Source organism: Spermophilus citellus (genome assembly GCF_964194105.1).
Source record: "Spermophilus citellus genome assembly, chromosome: 1".
NCBI lineage: Eukaryota > Metazoa > Chordata > Mammalia > Rodentia > Sciuridae > Spermophilus > Spermophilus citellus.
The window spans coordinates 109,804,012-109,824,607 of NC_138182.1; positions in this window are offsets into that span (position 1 = coordinate 109,804,012).

Consider the following 20,596-nt stretch of genomic DNA (forward strand, 5'->3'; position numbering starts at 1 on the left):
TCATGTTTACCAAAGATAATCATCATCCAAAAAGCTTGGGCTATCATTTGCGGGTGTTAAAAGGATGACAGAACAAATCTAAGAGCAGTAAAAGGCATTTCAAGGGAAATATACTAGCCCAACAATACTAAAAGCATACAAGCACACAGGTTTTCTTTCAACCCAGGTTGCAGATAGTCCTCTCTCTCTCTCTCCTTCCTGGTGCAATGTCTGAGCCACTTCCCTCTTCCTCTATGATGTTCTGCCTCACCTGGAGCCCAGGAATGAAGCTACCTGTCTATAAACTGGACCTCTGAAACCATGAGATCCCAAATAAACTTTTCCTCCTTTAATTGTTCTTGTCAGATCTTTTGGTCTCAGCAGTGAAAAAGCTGACTAAAACATATCCCAATGCTCAAACTATTGGAAGCATGAACAGTTCCTAAGCATTTGTGCCAGATGAGACTAAATAAATGAAGGAAGAGATGATAACCTGGAAAATGTATTCAAATTACAAGCCAGAGGAAGCAAAGCCTCAATGAGTATAACTCAGGCAAGATACAAAGACTGGCACACCCTCAAAACCCCCATTCTGTTTACCATGATTGGTATTACTCCTTTATTTTAACCCTTATCCACCTGTAATAATTAGAAAAATATGAGTCTTTAGACTATATTGTTAGGGGATAACTCTTTATGAGTCACATTTTTGCAAGTCTTGAGTAGAGATGTCTGCAGATATTCTGAACTATTTCACCAAAGATGTTTGAATAACCAAAAGTCTTGGCACATAGAGACAGTATCTCCTTCTAGGGAAACAGGAAGGCTTTTTTCCTAACTGGTATAGACTTTTTCCCTCTATGGCTCAGATTAGATTTGACAATGGCCTCATTAAAAATTTGGGGTTTTCTAAAGTCAAAGTTCCTTAACTGTGACATATTTCTGTTGTGTGTACAATATTTACTGAGGCCCTTTCTGCATTGTCCTGTGTGACTTGCAAGACAGAAGGAACCAATGTGAACATGAAGCTCATGCTGCCCACTGAGCCATGAAAAATGAAGTCCCTTGTCTCTGAACCAAGAGTCTCATGTCTTCCACCAGCATCCTTGAAACTGTAGCAGGATAACTTTTTAACCTCAACTAGGATACAATATCAGACCTTCATAGGTATAGATACTCACCAGACTAGACAAATTAACATGTAACTTGAATCTAACCAACTCTTCTCTCATGGGAATACAATTTGCTTGGCTCCTGAATTTCACTGATTGTAAGAGGTACTTACAGTTCTCCCCTGTCACGGTCATTCTCAGAGAAATGCCTCATGAATGCCCATACACCAAAGTGTCAGTTACTATCCCCACACTAAACTGCCACTAACTCCTGTCTTGCTCCAGCTGTCTCCCTGGGCATTTCCGGCCTTCCTCCAGCAACTGATAAGCATACAATCTTCAGAATACCGGTGACCATGCAAGAGCACAGGATGCAGATAACCTTCCAAGTTGCCCATTCCCAAGGTGCCAAAAAAAAATATGCTCAGAGAATTCTTCCTTTTTGATTCTGTGCCTCACTCTGACATCTAGGACCTGAAGCACTATTGCTAAGGCACAGAGTCCCTGAACCTTGTTACTTAAAAAAAAAAAAAACCAGTAACTTTCAACCATTGACCCACTAAGTATCAAACTTAACCCATTCCATTATACAAAGAAAAATGTTCCACCATTTTGCCTCTCTTCTTCCTCATACCCTACTGTAAAACAGATCCCCCTTCAATTCAAACTGAAAACCTTAATCTCTTACATCAAAGAATAACTGCAGATTCCAGTGAGTATCTAAACTTTCCACTCATCCTCTTAATGATCTCTACTAACCCGTTGAGTTGATGAGAATATCTGCACACCAAGGAGCAGAGAGCTCTACCAAAGAAAATGGAATACAAGTTGGATAAAGACTACAAAAGAAAACAGAGGGAAAAAAAAAAAGAAAAATGTCCTAGATCTTAAAGACAAGGAAGAGTCTATGTGGATAATGAACAAGTTCCTGGAAGGAAGGACAAGAATGTCAAGGTCATCATCAGCCTGGAACACTTCTATCTAGGGTAACAATTCTTTGCACGTGCGCCCCAGGCTTGGAAACAGGTCATGCTTTTGTCAACGTGGCACTGCCCATTTGTATATTCAAAATGCTAACTGGTGATTACAGAAAGTAGTACATGTAAAACATGGGTGGAATGTATTAATTGCTCAATATGAAGCTAACTAAAAACTGAATTTCCACCATCTTTCATTTTTCTGTCTTCATCCTCCAAAAAAGAAGAAAATGTAGACTTCCAAGGGAACAAGAAAACCATCTGGATCACAATGCCTCCCAAATTTCACATTCAGTCCTGCCTTCCAAGCAAGGATTTAGAAGCGCTTTTCCTAAACCAATAACTGAGGGGTGCCTGCCAATTTCTCCCAGAGCTTGGCTTTTCTTAACAAACCATTCTACCGCCTTTATCCCTTTTGTCCTTTATAATGAGAATAAGGGAAACTGGATGAATTGTACACAATCACCAGGGGGGTAAAGGACGTGAAATGAACTGTAAAAAAAAGAGGGGGGGGGAGCTTTTTAAGCCACAGGGGTTTCTGAGGGGAAAAAATGCACAAATTAAAAAATAAATTTAGAAAGCTGACAGTTTTATAAATTGTTCCATAAAACAGTAATGCTTAAATATTTTACTAGCTTAGAAATTGTTTAGTTTTGACAGAAATGGCCCAAGTAGTCAGGCCTATATTTCTATAAAGAAAATGATAAATATATACAACATAGCCTAGACCAATTTTTGCAAGGAGAAAAAAAAAAATAGAAGTTACTCCCAGAGAAGAATGAACTGACATCTAACAATTTATAGGGCTTTCCTTCATTGAGGTTTCTCCAAAGGGCAGTACCACCCCTCAGACCTCTGAAATCCTTGGCGGCCCAGGAAGGATCATTTCTATAACTCCCAGTTTGATCCAAATTTGATCACTGGAAAATGTTCTGACTAGGCATGATCTAAGAAATAAAAATTTCCACACAAATCTTGATCCTCAAACAAGGAGTTTAAAAAAAAAATGCTTCAACCTTATGAAACAGATTCTATAAAGGCTACATCTATTCCCTGGGAATAAAAAGGTAACTTAAATGTCTGTGGAAGTTCACGGTGCTCTGAGGGATTGTATATCATGAGGTCAAAGCACAAGTTTGGGGGAAGCCAGTCATCAAACAAGAGATCTTAACAGCATAGCTTCTAGAAGTTTCTAAGAAGTTCCACTGGAGCAAAGGAACAGAATTCCAAATGTCCACAATTCTCCCAAACCAAAAAGGATCACAAGTCAGGTCACCCTTCCCCTGGAGAAGGCCACCCTGCATCGTAGGAAGCCCATGCATTGCAGGACAATGAAAGACTGTATCCACCAAGCTGGGCATCCAGGTGACCCACATTTCTGAATAAATGCTTTGGCTGGTGCCAAGGGCTGCTTGCAGCCTGGAACTAGAAAGGAAGAGATTAAACTGAAGGCACAAACACCTGCCTCAAAGCCTGTGGGGAGCTCTAACCATTCTGACAGGCCGTTTGTGGTAATTGTCCTGTCTTATCCAATAAACTGGCTATTCCAGCACTAAGAGGTTGATGCCTCCTGTCAGTTGACTGTAATTCCAATCACCTCCATTGCACATATATGTTTTATTTGCATCGCACCTGTACTGCCACAGAACAGGAGAGACCAATTAAGTTATGATTAGCACATATGCTGTCTAAATCTGACAAACTGCTGTTCTCAATGAAATCAAAGAACTGTGTTAGGAAAGGCCAGATGACCACTTACTTGGGGAAGGATAGTACACAATGACATTGAAACTGTGAGACACGCAAAAATGGATCTAAAGGAAATAGGTTTTGTTAGTTGCATTATCTTCTCTGTCGATAGACAAAGAACGTTGACAGTGTGTGTTCAGAAAAAGAAAGGCATTTCCTTTGACAGTGTGTGTTCAGAAAAAGAAAGGCATTTCCTTTTAAACCCTCATTAGTAAATAAAATAGCAAATGAATAGGTGGGATCACGCGGCTTGACTAAAGGAGTCTGTCATTTGCCAAGGCATCTGGACATTAGCATCTGGAAGAAATATCATCTGCACTATTGAAACTCCAAACACAGAAACAGACAAGGTCATGGCAGGGACTGATGGGTCAACCAAATGGTCTCTGTAACTCTATTAGTTAGAGCAAGGCCAGCTGCTCTTAAAAATAAAACTGTTAGTGCTCCTGGTAAGCAGGCCACACTCTTCCACATGGATATTTGGAGAACCAAGAGACTTCCACCTTGTGGCTCCATCAATTTTGAAGCCTCTAGAGTCTCCTGTACCCAGGTGACACAGGAGCATCAGAGATGCTGGCTTCTTAAAACTCTGTCTCAGGAAAGAATGTTTCTGCCTCTTTGAAACAATGGTCAGTCACATGGCCACATGCAGAGGAAAGGAGACCAGGAAATAGGTGGGCTGGGCCTCCCAAAGTAACCCTGCACTGTGGAATGTGCAGCCTACATTTTGGTGGCTGGTCTCTTCTACACTCACATATTCTCCTGTATAAATATGTCCACTCAGAAGTTGTTTTGAGATTCGAGTCATTTTCAACATTCTCTTTCATCAAATTGTTTCATCACATCTTCCTGCTTCTTCATCATTAGTGATTTTACACCACAGGTATCGTGCAGAATTTGTCCTTCCAGATGTTGGAGAAGATCTAACCAGACAATAAATATGTTTCACCATGCACGATTAGAGCAGGAATATCGTACAACTGTCCTTCTATTGGGGAAAGAGAAGTTCCTGTGCTTCCAAACCTTATTATATCTAGGATGGGGACAGGCTGGTTCTTGTGTGTGACTCTGCTTCAGAAACTTGGAGCACAATGTGAGTCCAAATGTAACTTTTCTATTAGTATCAGGAGTTAATTCTTGCTCAAGTCAAACTTGGGGCTATCGGTCATGATGGAGTTAAGTGTGGGAGGGAGGGCAATAGAGGTGACAGTCAGAGGCTATGAGAAAAAGAGAGACTTATTAAGAACTCTTCACCCAGAACACCTGACAAAACACAAACTTCTATTTGGCTTATGTTTCTTATTCAAATTTTATTCAAAATTCAGATTCAATATTCAAAATCCAACTTCAAAATATCATCTTTAGGAATAATGGGCTCGCAGTGATGGTCAAATTTTGTCAAGGGGGAAATATAACACAGACACTTACATTTAAAAATAAACAAACCAAAAAAAGCACACCAAAACTTTTCATTTATAAGAACCTCACTGAAGGAAGGAAGAGAAGTATACCAGCCAGGTGCTAAGAACAACCACCCCTCAATTCCTTAGGAAATCAAAATAATAGTGTTCCTTTTGTTCCTGAATATAAAACCAAGATGCTCATTAAGAATTGTCTAGTAGACACCAGGTGGAAGGAGCTTATGTCACTCAAATAGGAAAGATGAGGCCAAGTGACATTCACCTAGGTAGAAAAAGGCAGATTTCATAAGTTACTGAACTCCAAAAAGATTATTTAAAAGGAGTTCTGATAATATAAGCTTCAACAAAATCATAATTGTGCCATAAAACACAAAAATCTGTGAGCTGCAGCTTTTGTCCAGGAGAGTAATTCATTGAGGATCTCTGAGCTTAGATTCTTCTAAAATGCATGATATAAGTTCTGTTGATTGTGGAGTCTGATTTCCTCGTCAGCATCCACCAAAAGCAGTAACAGAAAATGCCTCTGTAGCACAGTTCTGCTGACTTATGATCCTGACTTTGCGGATGCTCATCTGCTTCTAGGCACAGCTGTTTTCAGATGGAACCATGCTTTATGCAAACAGTGCCAGTCTGGCCTCAGAGCAAGAAAGCCCCGAGTAGAGAAGTTGGGCAATCAGTATTTTATAGTTGGAGCCAAGAATTTGGACCGTCACCTGCAATTTCAGATCCCTGCGATACTACATGGTTTGCTCCTTGCTCAAAAGCACTGCCTGAAGCAGGTCTTGGAGAGATGTTATGAAAACCCTGTTCTCTGGGTCTTTGCTAACATCTATGAGCCTGCCAAGAAGATGAACAAATTGAAGATAATGTAAAAGACTGTGGAATGTAGAGTGCCTTCTCTAACTTTGCCCAGCCTCAAAGAGAAAATTGCACCTGAGTTGATAATTACAAGGTTAGAATCCATGTGAGTTTTTGTTTTGTTTTTGTTTTGCTATTGAGTTCAACAGTGCAGAGTTTCTATTTAAAAAAATTAAATAAACATAAGAAATGCACTCTGTAGGATACTTAGAAGAGTATAATATCAGAGTCAATGAGATATGAGTCATCAACAAGAGCAAGGCCTGTGGGGAAACTAAGATAAACAGACCTTAAGGAGTCATATTCGCCTTGGGACCTAATAGAATGTTTTATAGTCAGTCTTCTCCACTCTTGCTGATGGCCACCAATTGCCACAATCCTACATCTCCCAGGACTTCCTAGTGCCAGGATTGGCTCCCTTAGGCAAAGGCTCTGGAATAAGTCCACCTTGGTCTAATGAATATTTTTACCACTTACTGTGTAACAGAAACGTTCCCAATTTCTATTAAGCCTGATTCAGACATGGGAGAAAAAGATCTGAAGACACATTCTTTATAAATTAATAGTGGTTGGAGAGGGGGATTAGGCATTAAATTATTTTTATTTAATTTATCTGAACTTTCTAAAAAATGTTTATAATGAATATATATTAAATTTGTAACAAGAAAAACAAACATGTTAGGTAATAAACTTCACTAAGACCTTCATGTTAGTTTTAATGGAGTGATTCTTTTTTTTAATAATGTTATTATATGTTTTATACCTTTATTTATTTACATTTATGTGGTGCTGTGGATCGAACCCAGTGCCTCATGAATGCGAAGCAAGTGCTGTACCACTGAGCTACAACCCCAGCACAAATAGAGTGATTCTTGATGGACCCAAACAATTTTTTTTGATGGAAAAAAAATTCAAAACTCAATTCAAAAATCAGTTGATGGACTTAATTTTAAATGAAGGGAAACAAAATCAAAGCACAGTGTAACAAATTAATATACACAACCTCCCCCATGTCCTGCTTGGTCATTTGATTCCATCCCTCCAGGCCTTCCCTGGCATGGTGGCTGGCTCCCTTGATAGGGCCATGATGCTCCTGCACCACATCCATGCTATTACCCAGATATATACCTCCCAGGCTCACCACAAAACTGTCCTTCGAAAGGTTCCATCAAAATGAAACATTCTACTGGAATGTTTTTAAAACGAGTTATTGAAACCCAGAAAGGACATTGCTTTCAAAGTTGTAGTCTGTTCCAAGCACCCTATTGAGATTCTTGGCTCCTTCTCCAGTAGCCCAGACACAAAATCCAACAGATTCAGGCAGTTGTACTTCATGATGGCTGACTGAGCACAAAGGGTGTGTCAGTCCACCCCATCATTAAGGCACTTCTGGAAGATAAAAAAACTCATGTCCTAGGTTGACAGCAAATACCAAGAGTCTTGAGAAACCTACAACTACATGCAGACAAAAGAGAAGACCCACAGTTGCAGGATAATTTGCAAATCAAAGAATCAGGTAAAGTAGGAAAGTCCCAGAAGAGACAGCAAATCATGTGATTGTCAGAAAATTATTTAAAATGCTGGGGAACAACTGCATTGGTCCTTGCCTTCAAAGTGACATCAATATATATATATATATTTTTTTTTTTTTAAGAGAGAGTGAGAGAGGGGAGAGAGAGAGAGAGAATTTTTTAATATTTATTTTTTAGTTCTCGGCAGACACAACATCTTTGTTTTGTATGTGGTGCTGAGGATCGAACCCGGGCCGCACGCATGCCAGGCGAGCGCGCTACCGCTTGAGCCACATCCCCAGCCCCATCAATACATTTTTAAGAACAAACCTCAAATGTATCACTCCAAAAGACAACTTTAATGAGCATGAGAGCACTGAACGTGTTGCATGAGGATCTTAGCATCCTGCAGTTAAGCTGCCCATGCACCTAATGAAAACTCTGCAACTTTAAGTGTTTCTCTATCCTTCTGCCCTGAACAGCTAGTGGTACAACAGCTATAGACCCTGGAATCCTATAACCAACAACTAGCACTTATCAATCTAGAATTCCATGTATAAGTAGAAGGAAACCATAAACTAACAAAAATCATAATAAAAACCAACAATATGAAAGAGACACTTGAAAAGCCAAATCACCAACCTCTGTAAATGGGGTTTATGGGCAATACTAAACAAAGACATGCAATTAGCTGAGGTGGTCATCGGCAAGTGAGAAGATAAAAAATGTGTCGTGTGTGTATACGAGTGTGTATAGACACAATGAAATACTGTTCAACCATCAAAACAAATGAAATCCTATCCATTGTGGAAAAGACAAATATTCTTATATGTAGAAGCTGAAGAAGTTGATTTTAAAGAAGGAAAGAACAGAATACCAATTGCAAAACTACAGGAAGGGTAGTGGGGAGGAGGGTTTGAGAAAAGTCAGATAAAAAGTACAAAATACAGTTAGGAGGAGTAAGTTCTAATATTCTAAAGTATAGTAAGTAGGGCCTATTGTTTACTGCAATCAATTATATATTTTTTTTTGGTACCAGGAATTGATGATCTTGGGGGGCACTCGACCACTGAGCCATATCCTCAACCCTATTTTGCATTTTATTTAGAGACAGGGTCTCACTGAGTTGCTCAGGGCCTCATTAAGTTGCTGAGGCTGGCTTTGAACTTGTGATCCTCCTGTCTCAGCCTCCTGGGATTACAGTCATGTGCCACCATATCCAGCTATCTAATTTTATAAGACTATAAAGAAGTACAAAGTTTCCCAACACACACACACACACACACACAAATGGTAAATACATAATGGGATGGAAATTTTAATTACTTATTATTTATAGGCATTAAATTGTCATACTATACTGCAAAAATATATACAATTATTAAGAGTCAATTTAAAAAAAAGGTAAGTGCTAGTGGGTACAATTCAATGGCAAAGTGCTCACCTAACATGCACAAGACCCTGGGTTCAATCCACAACACCACAAAAACAAAAACAAAAAAAAATAAAAATTTAAATAATCAATAAAATAATTCTAAAATACTTAAATATATAATAATCATCCTCAAGAGATCTGATAGAATTTCACAGCAAACACTGTGAAAAGCATTAACCAGAATCTGCAAATCAAAAATATGATTACTAAGATTAAAATACATGAAGTGGATGTCAGGATGAACATCAACTAAAACTGATTGAACAGGTGAAACCCTACCAAATAGCGATGGAATTTATAAGAGAAGTGACAAAAGTCATGAAAGGTAGGTCTTAGGAAGCCAGTATCTACCATGAGTTCCATAAGAAAAGAACTAAAGACATTTGGAGGGGATAGAATGGAAGAAATTAAAATAAGTTCCCTTGTCTTAGATACTTTCCACAGGACAAGGTCCACTGTGGTAAAGACAGTTGATTGCCTACCAATATTCAATCTCTTTTTTCCTAGAATTGACTCCCAAGAGTTTTACCTAATCCCAAAGGACCTAGGGAAAGAATATTTCTTTCCTCTTTCAAGTGGGTCACATGAAGCATTTTCAACAATGTGAGTGGATTGAAGTGATGCATTTATCTTGTGGGCCACACTCTTATTAAAGAAAAGAGCATTTCCACTTTCCCTATCCCTGACCATGGGCAGGAATACAGAAATAATGGAATAGGCTTTTTAGACCCATGGTCGGCACAACAGCCATGTCCATTTGTCCACTTATTGTCACTGGCCGTCTTGGCACTAAAATGACAGACTTGAGCAGTGGCAACAGAGGCCTTATAGTTTATCAAGCCTAAAATATTCTCTACCTGTCCAGTTGCAGAAAAAGGTTTCCACTCTCTGGTTAAAATGTTTTTTTTTTTTTTTTTTTTTTTTTAATGACAACATAAATGTTGGTGATCATACAAAGCAACAAGAACTCTCCAGCATGTCTAGGTGAAGTGTGAATTGTAATGGCACTTTTCAAAACACTTTGATGATTTCTAATAAAGTGAAATCATCCCTGCCCTTTTTCTAGAAATTCTTCATCTATGCATCTTCCCAAGAAAAATGGGTGTGCATATTCATGAAAAGACATATTCAACGCTGCTTTTAACAATTTTGTTCATTTATCAAACAATGCATACACCAATTGTGTTCCTACAATGAAAAACTACACAGCAATTAAAAAAAAAAAAACTACTGTCAGATCCAACACAAAAAGACAACCCCAAAACATTTGTGATATTTGAAAGACACAAAACAGAATTTACTTATATGCTTTTACTTATATGAAGTTCACAGAAAGGAAAAGTTAATGAGGACAGAAATCAGAATTGTGGATCTGTTTGGAGGGTATATGCTGTCTGGGAAGGGCATGAGGAAGCCTTTTGGGGCACAAAAATTCTAACTTGATCTTAGTGGTAGTAACACAGGTACATACTTTGTAAACATTTATTCAGCTGTGCACTTAAAATTTGTGTTTTTACATATTTGTTTTATAACTAACCACTAAAGGAAAGAAAAAAGCACAGGTAAGCAAAAAAAATCAATATTTCTTATAGTTAAACAGAATAATTTTTAATTTTTGGCAGAGCAATAGATCATAGGATTAAGTATATTTGTTGAAAATGTGAGGCTTAAGAGTTCAACCAGCTCAAATAAGAGATCAGCACTTCTAGATCATGAATTGAAATAAGACAACTATAGCAATATTCAAAAAAAAATCAGTGTTTGGTTAAAAAAAAAAGACACCAAAAATGTACATAGGATGAGTTCATTCATATAAAATTCAAAAAAAGACAGATTTAAAGTATGTATATTAGAAATGTATGCTTAGGTGGTAAAAATCACATAGGAAAACAGGAAAGTGAGTTCCATTAATGCAGTGAGTTCCCTTATGCAGTAATAGAAGGAGATGGGAGAAGAATGTGACAGGATTGTGGCATGCTGGTACTGTTTTTCCTTGATCTGCATGATGATTGTTCAATTTCTTTCTATGATAAATTATTCATATATTTTAGGTATCTTTCTCAATATATGCTTTATTTCACATAATAAAAACACTTAAAATGTAGTAAAGGCATAGGAGATTTAAATAGGAAGCTTCATTCACTATTTTTTTTAATTTTTTTAGTTGAAGAGGGACACGATACCTTTATTTTATTTATTTTTATGTGGTGCTGAGGCTCGAACCCAGTGCCTCACACATGCTAGGTGAGCGCTCTATCACTGAGCCAGTCTCAGCCCCAAAGCTTCATTACTATATATGTGTGTGTTTTTTCCTCATGTATAAATAAGAAGATTATATCCACATAAATAGTAATTCTGCATATACATTATGAATTTTTTATAAAATATATATTTTACATACATATGTATGTTCCAAATAGAGAAGATGCATTCTATTCAAATGTCCATAAGATCTTTTATAAGGAGACTATACTAGACAGGAGATGATTTTTTCATTGCTATGAACAATGATACCTGTGGGTCTCCCGCGCTTTCATTTCCCAGGATGGAGTTTGTATGTGTGATTATAATGTCATCACTTATTGGGTGTATGGAGAGTTCATATGTGGAAGACATGAGGAATCACAACCCTCCGCACTTCACATAGGACAGTGTATTGCCAAGACGGCCTGGGCTTGACTTGGATGCAGTAATTGAACGGGATTTTGGATTGCCTTACTTAAGGAATGGTATGAGACTATCGACAGACTGGGGTAAAGATGGCTAGGAGATCATGAAAAATCATTTGCATTTCCCACTTTGGGGCAACTGTCTCTGGGATGTGGCTGGCCAGCCAGGAACTACACTTTCCATCTTTAACATTGGTGCCCATCATACCACTGAATTCTGGCCCATAGAACGTGGCCAGAATTGATGACCTCAACTTCCAGATCTGCCACATAAAACCTGCCATGCAATACTCCATCTATATTCTGTTTACCTTACTTTGAGATAGAATGGAGCTGATCCCCTAGAGGTGACTTCAAAGACTCTTTGTTGAAGGTGAAAGGCACTCCATCAGCCCTGGACCCTGAGTAGCTGAATGAATGCTACCTTTTCATTTACACAGTCTGATTGTGTGAGGTGGAAGAAACTTCAGTGATATCTCTCTCATTATTTATTCTGCGCCTGTTAGGACAGTTAGCTGATGCTGAAGAAAGGAATGATAACAGAAGAGTTACCCCCCTGTGTGGTTATGGGGATTAAATGAAACCATGAAACAAAGAAGCTCAGCACAGTGTCTCACACTTAGTAAGTGTTGAGTGTGTGTCAGCTTAGTAAGTACCCAGGAAATCATTACAAGGACTTCAAAATGATTAAGTTTCAATAGATGCACTCTTGAAAATAAAGCGAAGTGATTGATGACTGTCTACTCAGTCCATTTCTTCCAGTTAATCACTCCTTCCTCCAAAGAATCCTCTGGGCTTGGTTATACGAGTTGCACAGTAGGCAACCAAACCACAATTGAGCCATAAAGCTGTGAAACAAGCTCAATATGCTAACCATCAGGAACAATGATGGGCCAGTTGGAGACTGAGATGAGTCCCCAATGTCAGCGAATGGCGAGTGGGAATCCTATATAAATATGTAGATCAAGGTAACGTTTTATCCCCCACTTCCTCTCCCTCTGTCTCTGCAGCGAGCACATGTGCAGAGGCGTGCGCTTGTGCACACACACTGACATGCAGATAGATTGCTGCACTGAAAAGAGTATTGGTGATTTTATTGATGAGTCTCTCAAATCATCACCAAAACAAAATAAGCTGTTCACTTCACAGCTGGAGTCGAATGGAGTGATGACAGTTGTCTCAACCTTCCCTGATGATAAATGAGCCTTCCCCTGCTTACTTGGGTCCTTGACCCAAATTCACAGCTATTTCAATGACCCAGGCAGACCTCTGAGAAGAAAAAAGCCACACTCACAAATGTTTAATGAAGCTTGTCTCGACCATTACTATTGTACCCTGTCATTCTAACTATAATTGATTTGCTAAACTCACTTTTTTTTTTTTTTAATAATCAGCCTGGCAGACAAAAACACCTAAAATAAATGAAACACATCTCTCTTCCCTATGCACCAGGCCTCTATCACATGCCTGTTTAAAACTTTCTAGGAAATTTAATATATGATTTTTTTTATCGTGAAATTAAGCAAATGAGTACCTTGGCCTTTAAAACAGCCTTTGGTAAAAGGATCTTAGAATCATATCAAGAAAACTTTGAGGCACCTGGACTATCTTTTTCTTTGAGGCACAAATCTCAATCGATGGAGAATGACTTTCTAAAACCTTCTTTGGCAAAGATTTAGAGGCCACATCAGGGCCTACTGAGAAAGAATGTCATAACCAAAGAGCAATGTCTGCAAAGACAGAGGATGGTAGCTATAGGACATAGTTCGTGCGTTTACCCTCCCCAAGAGTCAAGGAGAAATGCCACAGAAAATCCCAGAAAGCAAGACATCTACCCGCTTCTGTAGATTCAGATATTTAGAATCTCAGACCTTCAAAGAAGGTAACACAACCACATTTCAAAGCACACGTCTTGAAATTGCTTTTACTTGTGATGTATAAACTCTTTGTGTTGCAAAAACATGTAGCTAAAATTAAACAACTTAGAGGAAAAAGGGAAAAGAAGCTCTTAGAAGTGAAGGGATTGAGGTTTCTACATTCCTTTCATAGAACCGAACTCCCTGAGAGATCCTCCAGCCTGGGATGCTACTAGAAGCCATGGGCTTTGTGGCTGCCTGGATGTCCGTCTTCGACAATGGCCGGATGAATGTTAACAGCCTGTAGTAACAAGACTCCATTATCCCCAGAACATAATATCTCAGAAGGACTCCCAGCTACCCAGAGGTGGCAGAGAGTTCCATTTAGCTCCATCTTTGTGAGGCGTGAACACCTGACACAGGATGAAAGTGGAGGAGCCAGCCCTGGGGAGGAAGGGCTTCCTCCCTTTCAAATTCCTGAACTTTTCTAGGTCTGTGGAGGTCCAAACCACAGAACCAAGGAAACTCAAAAGGAAAGCAACAAAAGAAGCTGCAGATCAAAAGAGCCCTCTCCACTGCACGGCTCCCGCTGATATGCTTTCATTACACACTGATGTCTTCTGAATGGACGGCTACACTGCTGCCTCCCGGACAAAGTCAACACATTGTGTAGCCGCTGTGTACAACTTGCAGAGGTGCTGGCCAGCTGCCTGCCAACCACTCCATTCCTTTTCAGTCTTCCTCCATATTTCATTTTTCCTCATGGGACTCGGGGCCTGGGGGCCTGGGGTGTTTTCGTTGTCCTTTGGACTACTGAGTTTCTCTGCGATCTTTAGGAATGCCATCTGGACCCCCACAGGCATGTGACCAGGCTCTCTGGAGACACTGTCTCACAGTTGAGACCTTTCTTTTCCCACCTACATTATCTGTTCTAAGACCTATGGGTCTTACTCTGCCTGTCATTTCTTTAAAGGGATTTGCTTTGTATAAACTCTCTGAGTTTTATATGAAAAAGAAGCCCACTTTTGGGGAGAAAGAGCTTCTGGAGATCATGTAACTGGATTAGCCCACCAAAAGGAAGAACAGAGGACTAGTCCATGTCTCGTAGGGATCAAGACCAGAGAAGGGCAAGAGTGGGGGGAAGGGGGGTTCTTTCACTTCACCAACAAGGTAAGAAAGTGAACACTCATTAAGAACAGGAAAAAGAAATCACAGGAAATGGCACATTTTCAGAAAAAAAAATGAACTAATGTCTTTGTGAATGACTTGGCTGCTGGTTGCACCTTCAGTAATAACTTTCCCCTACTTCTTTCCTCTGTTTGCTCGTTGATGACCTCTTCATATGGCAATAATTCTGTAATGTCATCTTCTACAAGAGGACAAATAATTCAGCCTTTTTTCAAGCTTTATGGGCCAAATGTTGAATTGAAGTTGGGGCACAAAAAAACACACAACATCACACACAGGCTTACTTTCCATTTGTAGCACTGGTGCCTATCATCACAACTGTGAAGATGGGAATGCTGACAAATGACAGTTTTCATGACTCATAACATAAGGAAAAATAAGTAGCATATTTACATTTCCTAACAGACTGATAGAATATATTCCTCAACGAGATGTCGATGAGAAATTATGATTGATTTCTGATGATTTAAATGTATGCAATTCTTCTAAAACTTCCTCCTCTTCCACTCTCCACATATATTTGCTACTGGAACTTAAGATAGGTCTGAATATTGTCCACATCCCACTTTCCCCTGTCTTCTCTGTAGGAAATGACTATGCACTTGATGGGGTAGGGTGGGGAGGAGAGGGACCGCAGAAGGGAAACAGTGAGACCAGCTGGAGGCCCTGTCAAGAGTTCATGGAAAATATGACAGTAGTTTCAGCTAAGGTACTGGTAGTAGAGACAGGAAGTCATCAGACCGAGACTATTTCAACATCAGAGCCAAGCAGTTGTGATAGGCAAGAAAAAGCAGCTCAAGGGATACTAAGAATGTGGCTGTCTGCACACAGGATCATTCTGGGTGCTGGTTAACACTGTGTGTTTGTCTTAACATGGTGCCTGAAGCCTAACTGGAGCTCAGTAAACACAAGTTGAATCTGAACTTTCTTCACATTACCAAAGAAATCTGACAAGAGCAAACCATATCGAAGACCTAAATTGCTACTGACTAGACTCTTGGGATGCCAGAAAACATTTCTGGAAATTTCTCTCACTATTCCCTACAGATCTGAGGAGGATAGAAAGAATGAAGACCGGGCATGGTGGTGCACACCTGTCATCCCAGCGGCTCAGGAGGCTGAGACAAGAGGATTGTGAGTCCAAAGCCAGCCTCAGCAATTTAGCTAGTCCCTAAGCAACTCAGGGAGACCCTATCTCTAAATAAAATATAAAAAAGGTCTGTGAATACGGCTCAGTAGTTAAGTGCCCCAGGGTTCAATCCCCGGTTGAAAAAAAAAATAACTAATCAGTCATTACATATACAAAAAATTTGTCATCCCTGCCTTCCTCCTCTCTCCCTAGTTCTTTTGCTTTTTACTTTACCCTGTCTCAGGAATGTAGTATAATTTATCAGTATTTCCAATATACCATGGGCAACCCTTAATAATTGGCATTCCGACCGCAGATCCTAAAGAACCCTCAAGGGGCTTATACTCTGTATGAGAGTCTTAAGTCCATACCACAAATTGAGAATATTTATTTAAAGAATGGAAAATAATGTAAGTCAGTTCACTTGAACTCTTTTTCCAATTTCCTTTTCCTTTCCTTCCTCCCCTATAGAAGCTAGAAAGATAGAAACCCCTGCACCCAGGGCTAGCCATGTGACATTTCTGATCCATGAGAAATAAGAAGACACTCCTTAGAAATTTCTGAGGAAAATTATCTCTTTCTGATAATTCTTGCTGGGAATGCAAACATATGGTTGGAATAGCATCAGCCACCTTGGAGCATAAAAAAAAAAAAAAAGTCCAGAGAATCACAGATAGTTTGGCCTTATAATCCTTCCACCACTGATCTACTACCAAATATAGCACACTCCCCACATTTTTGTGCAAGAAAAAAAAATAAGCTGTTATATACACTGGCAGTCCAGCTATCTGCTACAGTCAAGGACACATCCTAACAGATCCGTAAGCCATTTCCTAAAGTGGCTTAGTTCCTTTACCTAAATCTCCACCATCTTATGATTATGAGTTAGTCATTTTCTCTTCATATCATGTCATCATTCAGGAAAATATTAATTACCTAATGATTCCAGTGAGTTGAAATTGTTTACCAAAATTTTTTTTAAATGACACTAGATTTCCTAGATGCAATGAAATTTATATAGTATGTACAGGTAGAATGGGAAATTCTAAAGGAGGCAAATAAAATAAGATCACAAACTGGAAGAGTCTGATAAGAAGTAGCACCACAGGAAAGGTCCTCAGAGCCAATAGTCTTCATGCTAAAGAGAAGCCCCTTGCTCTTTGCAAATCCTTGTCAACCAACATGCTTTGCCATATTAGAAGTGACCGAGCGTTCATAACATGAAAAGGCTGTTAGGGCCCTCCTTGGAAGCTTTTTCATTTAGTCTGTGGCCAGGAGGGTACAGGAAAGATGGGGAAGCATACCAGAGAGATGGAGGCCATGAGAAAGTAATGGGCAGAAGACAATCTCACCAAGATTACTTTCCATAAAACAGAATTGGCAACATCTGCTCAATCTACTGTAGATAAACAGTGAACTATTTTCCATCTCATTAACTGAGAGGATGAGATATTAAATAAACCCCAGGGGCCTCATGCTTTGTTATCATGTTTAAGGCTTGGCCCAGACTTGCTGCATTAGCTAATTTGTGTAATGGTTTATAGTCTAAGATCCTATATGATCTCTCTCTCCCTCTCTCTTTCGTGCGCACTCTCTCTTCTCTCTCCCGCGCGAGCTCTCTCTCTCTCTCTCATACACACACACACAACCCTATACACAAACACCCACACACAAAAAAAGAATTCCCAAATGGCTCAAAACCAAAAGTCCCTGCTTAATCTGACTGTTTTTCTAATTACTAGTCACTTAGCTTAAATTATTAATCATGTCTTCAACCGTGATATATGATACCTGTAGGTCTCCAAATAGGAATCTAATAGAATTATCTAATTCTATTAAACTGCAAACAACTGTCCGTTAAATATTTATTAGCCAGTCCACACTCACTAAAGACAGACTGGAGTGTCAGCACCCTCTGACTCCCCTCCACCCCCAGCCCAGTTGCAGAGAAGTTTCAGCCAAAGCCGCTCCTCAGAATGGTGCCTATTGATCAACTGTCAATTACCTGTTTAATCAAAATCAATGGAAATAAAAGGAGTTTAGAAGAACTTACAAGGTATGGTATGGATTTTTTTAATACTTGGTTAAATAAGTAAATTGGTTTAAATGCAGCTAACTTGATTGTAAACACTTAAGGTTTATTTTACCATGGGGAAAACTTCTGGCAGTTAAATAATTAGATTTTCTTTTTCAGATTGGTGAATTGTATTTTTAATAAAGGAGTTGAAGAACTGTCAGGCTCAGTCACCCAGGAGAGAAGCTTTTTAATGTTGAGCTTTCAGGCTAAAATGTCTGCTTTCTTGAAGCTATATGAAAGATAACCTGACTGCACTACTTCAGAGAGTAAATGTGGGGAGTTTTACACCATCCCATTATGCAATATGGCAAGAGTTCTTTCTCTAAGAATGCAAGAACCATCTAGATTCTCCCAGAAGATCTGGAAAGAATGAACAAGGAAAGTCTCTACTCTACCCAGTGGTTCGGGAGGCTGACACAGGAAGATCACAAGTTCAAAGCCAGACTCAGCAAAAGTGAGGAGCTAAGCAACTCAGTGAGACCCTGTCTCTAAATAAAATACAAAATAGAGCTGAGGATGTGGCTCAGTGGTTGAGTGACCCTGAGTTCAATACCTGGTGGCCCCCACCAAAAAAAAAAAATCCCTATTCTAGACAAACCACTTCAACAAGAGTTATTCAAAATCCAAACTGTGAATCAATTCTCTTTATTTAATATATTTTTTTAGTTGTAGTTGGACACAATACTTTTGTTACATTTATTTATTTTTTACGTGGTGCTGAGGATCGGATCGAACCCATGGCCTCACACGCACTAGGCACACACTCTACTGCTAATCCACAACCCCAGCCCTGTAAATCAATTCTTAACCACAAAAGGCCATAATGAAGAATAAAAAGGAAGAGAGCAATGTCACCCTACTCTTGTTGAACTAGTTTCTTGATAAAACCAAGCCAGAGAAGAGAGAACTGCTTATAGCAGGAAACCAGTACTGATGTATGTTCTTGATTCCTGGTGGCTGTCCTAAAAGATTCAACCTTAGGCATTAACAGACTTAGAGTTTGATTTTGTGAAAATACTCCTGGGAATAAGCAAAATAATTAGGATCGACATAAAAACCAACACTAGAAATTTCCAGTTATTGAAAACAAACTATCAGGAAAGAAAATATGTTGTATTATATTCACACTTAAAATAAAGCATCACAGTGCAAATGGACAGACTGTTGCAACAGGTGAAATGAATTAATTTTGCAAACTTCATGTTAAGTGAAAGCAATCAGACCAAAGCAATATATAATTAATTCTGTAAGACTGAATTCACATCAAATTCAAAATTAAGCTGATTTATGTAAAATAGTGTTTACTTTAGGGATTGGGACATGGGAAGTCACAGGAAGAAGGCATAAGGGTGGTTAGTAAGATCTCATGTTGACCCAGAAGCTGGTCTGAATGTACATGATTTTTCAAATAAAAAGTTTACTTTCCAAAAGTGAAACAACAGAGCAATGTATTTGTCTGGCCTCCGGCAAGTCCATCATGTGTAAAGTAAAGCAGCTGAACAAGATGATCTTTAGATTTCTATTGCAAAACTGCTCTGATTCTACAAAAGATCACTAGGCTCACAAGAACAAAATGGGCCAATAAGTCTGTACTGACATCAATCTTTCCCTCCACCCTTTCACCCTTTTCTTTATTTTAATGGTGAAGACAATTCAAGTTTAGGAAAAGCAGCTATACTCAAAAAAAATTTTCTAGATAGACAGATAATAAATATCTGGATAAATATGCAAATAATAAATACATAGAGAGCTAGTCTTTTAAAAGACAAAAAGGAGGGAAGAACAGTGCACAGATAATTACAACCCACTTAATTTGCTGCCTTCTTTTTTCTTTTTTATATCTTCACTTTTATTTGTTTATCTTCATGTAGTACTGAGGATCGAACCCAGGGCCTCTCGCATGGGCATGCGAGGCAAGCGCTCTACCGCTGAGCCACAATCCCAGCCCCATGCCGCCTTCTTTTTATTTTTAAATTTTCTTTCTCGCCTTCAAAAACATGTCCCTGAAGATTTCCTTCCATTCCTCATTCACATGGAAATACTTAATCTTTGAGCTATTTTATCCCAAGAGAGTTCATGGTTCTGAAATTGGGCAGAAATGGGCTTCCAAAGAATATTAAAATAAAAACAAATCTGCTCTAAAACATCTCCCTTGCTCACCTACCTAAGAGTGGTATTCCCACTCTTTTTAAAGTGAAAGAATTAGACAGTTCAGCCCTTCACCTAGCAGAGAACTGGTCTTTGCACATGTGAGACAGAGGGCACTGCTTTACTGACATTGAAGAGAACAGTAGAAATCAGGAGTCCAGTGATCTCCAGAAGGGGCAATAATAACAGAAAGACCCAAGATTCCATTTTTTTTATGACCAGGATCAAAAAAAAAAAAAAAAAAAAAACCACCTGAGAATGCTATAAGGCACTGAATATCAGGTGCTATCCACTACTGATTTCTGGGTCTCCTCACATTTCTACAGGAAAAAAGTCTTGTGAATTTTACTACATGATAAGAAAATAGAATTCTACCAATGTCTTCTTTTCTCTAAACAACCATAAGTCATTACAATAAAGGATTCAGCTTTTAAACTATTAGTCACAGTACAGAGGGCGCACTGAAAACTTCCCTTCATTTGCTGTG